Genomic DNA, 3,522 nt, shown 5'->3' on the forward strand with positions numbered 1-3,522 from the left:
CCTTTGATCAAAGTTGACCCTTCTTGTGTAGGGGCGTGCATCTCCTTGCATCATGGGCAAGTTAAATGCCAACCTTACATTTTTCGGACTGAAATCTAAGTATTTCCCCCGAACCATTGTAACATAATTCTTTGGATTTGGGTTCACACTTTGATTATGGTTCCTAGTGATCCATGCATTGGCATAGAACTCTTGAACCATTAAGATTCTGACTTGTTGAATGAGGTTGGTCAGAACTTCTAACTTCTTCTTTGGATCTCATGTCGGATCTCCGGATACTCATTTTTCTTGAGTTTAAATGAGACCTCAGGGATCACCTTCTTCTTGGCCACAACATCATAGAAGTGGTCTTGATGGGCTTTAGAGATAAATCTCTCCATCTCCCATGACTCGGAGGTGGAAGCTTTTGTCTTCCCTTTTCCCTTTCTAGAGGTTTCTCCGGCATTAGGTGCCATAGGTGGTTATGGAAAAACAAAAAAAGCTATGCTTTTACCACACCAAACTTATAATATTGCTCGCCCTCGAGCAAGAGAAGAAAGAATAGATGAAGAAGAAGAAAATATGGAGGAGAGGGAGAGAGGGTTGTGTTTCGCCTAAGGAGGAGAAGAAAGGGTTGTGTTGTGTGAAAATAAAGAAGAATGGAGGGGTTTATATAGTGGAGGGAGAGGAAGTAGTTTCGGCTATTTAGGGTGGGTTTGGGTGGGAAAGAGATTTTGAATTTTGAAGGTAGGTGGGGTTTATGGGGAAGAGTGGAAGGATGTGAGTGGTGAAGAGGTGATGGGGAAGAGTGTTATTGGATTGTGTGAAGAGGAGAGAAGGTAAGTTGAGCTAGGTGGGGATCCTATGGGGTCCACAGATTCTGAGATGATCCTGTGGGGTCCACAGATCCTGAGGTGTCAAGGATTTACATCCCTGCACCAATGAGGTGTGTAAAATGCCCTTTTCATGCAATCCTGGCGTTCAACGCCAGATTGATGCTTGTTTCTGGTGTTGAACGCCAGCTTCATGCTTGTTTTGGGCATTCAGCGCCCATTTGCAGCATGTTTCTGGCGTTGAACGCCAGTTTCATGCTTGTTTCTGGTGTTCAGCGCCAGCTCTCCTCAGGGTGTTTTCCTAGCATTTAAACGCCAGGATTTTGCTTGTTTCTGGCGTTCAACGCCAGATCCATGCTCTGTTCTGGCGTTGAACGCCAGCCAGATGCTCCTTACTGGCGTTTAAGCGCCAGTAAGCCCTTCCTCCAGGATGTGCTTTTTTTCTGCTGTTTTTGATCATGTTTTTAGTTTTAATATTTATTTTGTGACTCCACATGATCATGAACCTAATAAAACATAAAATAACAATAAAAGAAAAATAAAATAAGATAAATAAAAAAATTGGATTACCTCCCAATAAGTGCTCCTTTAATGTCACTAGATTGACAGTGGGCTCTCATAGAGCCTCAAAGGTGATAAGGTCAATGTTGTAGACTCCCAACACCAAACTTAGAGTTTGAATGTGGGGATTCAACACCAAACTTAGAGTTTGGCTGTGGCCTCCCAACACCAAACTTAGAGTTTGATTGTGGGGGCTCTGTTTGACTCTGTATTGAGAGAAGCTTTTCATGCTTCCTCTCCATTGTTAAAGAGGAACACCCTTGGGTCTTAAACACAAGGTAGTCCCCATTCAATTGAAGGACTAATTTTCCTCTGTTAACATCTATCACAGCTCCTGCTGTGGCTAGGAAAGGTCTTCCAAGGATAATGCATTCATCCTCCTCCTCCCTAGTGTCTAAGATTATGAAATCAGCAGGGATGTAAAGGCCTTCAACCTTTACCAGCACGTCCTCTACCAATCCATAAGCTTGTCTTACTGACTTGTCTGCCATTTACAATGAGAATATGGCAGGCTATACCTCAATGATCCCCAGCTTCTCCATTACAGAGAGTGGCATAAGATTTATGCCTGACCCTAAGTCACACAGAGCCTTTTCAAAGGTCATGGTGCCTATGGTACAGGGTATTAAGAATTTACCAGGATCTTGTTTTTTTTGAGGTAAATTTGCTTAACCCATGTATCTAGTTCACCAATGAGCAAGGGAGGTTCACCTTCCCAAGTCTCATTAGCAAACAACTTGGCATTCAGCTTCATGATAGCTCCTAGATATTGAGCAACTTGCTCTCGAGTTACATCTTCATCATCTTCAGAGGAATAATAGTTTTCAGAGCTCACGAATGGCAGAAGGAGGTTTAATGGGATCTCTATGGTCTCTATATGACCTTCAGATTCCTTTAAGTCCTCAATAAGGAACTCCTTCTTGCTTGAGAGACGTCCCCTGAGGTCTTCCTCATTGGGATTCACGTCCTTTCCTTCCTCTCTAGGTTCGGCCATGTTGATTATGTCAATGGCCTTCCACTCTCTTTTTGGATTCTCTTCAGTATTGCTTGGGAGAGTACTAGGAGGAGTTTCAGTGACTTTCTTACTCAGCTGGTCCACTTGTGCCTCCAAATTTCTGATGGAGGACCTTGTTTCACTCATGAAGCTTAAAGTGGTCTTAGACAGATCAGAGACTATATTTGCTAAGTTAGAGGTGCTCTGCTCAGAATTCTCTGTTTGTTGCTGAGAAGATAATGGAAAAGGCTTGCTATTGCTAAACCTGTTTCTTCCACCATTATTAAAGCCTTGTTGAGGCTTTTGTTGATCCTTCCATGAGAAATTTGGATGATTTCTCCATGAGGGGTTATAGGTGTTGCCAAAGGCTTCCCCCATGTAATTTACCTCTGCCATTGCAGGGTTTTCAGGATTATAAGCGTCTTCTTCAGAAGATGCCTCTTTAGTGCCGTTGGATGTATTTTGCCATCCATTCAGACTCTGAGAAATCATGTTGACTTGCTGAGTCAATATTTTGTTCTGAGCCAATATGGCATTCAGAGTATCAATTTCAAGAACTCCTTTCCTCTGAGGCGTCCCATTATTCTCGGAATTCCTCTCAGAAGTGTACATGAATTGGTTATTTGCAACCATTTTAATAAGTTCCTGAGCTTTTGCAGGCGTTTTCTTTAGGTGAATGGATCCACCTGCAAAATGGTTCAGTGACATCTTAGAGAACTCAGACAGACCATAATAGAATATATCTAACATGGTCCACTCTGAAAACATGTTAGAAGGACACTTTTTGGTCATCTGCTTGTATCTTTCCCAAGCTTCATAGAGGGATTCACCATCTTTTTGCTTGAAGGTCTGAACATCCACTCTAAGCTTGCTCAGCTTTTGAGGAGGAAAGAATTTAACCAAGAAGGCCGTGACCAGCTTATCCCAAGAGTCCAAGCTATCCTTAGGTTGTGAGTCCAACCATGTTCTAGCTCTGTCTCTTACAGCAAAAGGGAAAAGCATGAGCCTGTCGACTTCAGGATCTACTCCATTAGTCTTAACAGTCTCACAGATCTGCAAGAACTCAATTAAAAACTGGTAGGGATCTTCTGATGGAAGTCCATGAAACTTGCAGTTTTGTTGCATTAGAGCAACTAGTTGAGGTTTCACCTCAAA

At 42.5% G+C, this 3,522-nt stretch overlaps 1 non-coding gene across 1 annotated transcript; it reads left to right on the forward strand.

Annotated features, from left to right (window-relative positions):
- The first annotated feature begins 3,133 nt into the window (after nucleotides 1-3,133).
- On the forward strand, nucleotides 3,134-3,237 carry LOC130971691 (small nucleolar RNA R71). Its single transcript, XR_009082903.1, has one exon. It is a non-coding gene; the product is annotated as a small nucleolar RNA R71 (small nucleolar RNA).
- The last annotated feature ends 285 nt before the right edge of the window (nucleotides 3,238-3,522 follow it).

Source organism: Arachis stenosperma, chromosome 3 (genome assembly GCF_014773155.1).
Source record: "Arachis stenosperma cultivar V10309 chromosome 3, arast.V10309.gnm1.PFL2, whole genome shotgun sequence".
Classification (NCBI taxonomy): Eukaryota; Viridiplantae; Streptophyta; class Magnoliopsida; order Fabales; family Fabaceae; genus Arachis; species Arachis stenosperma.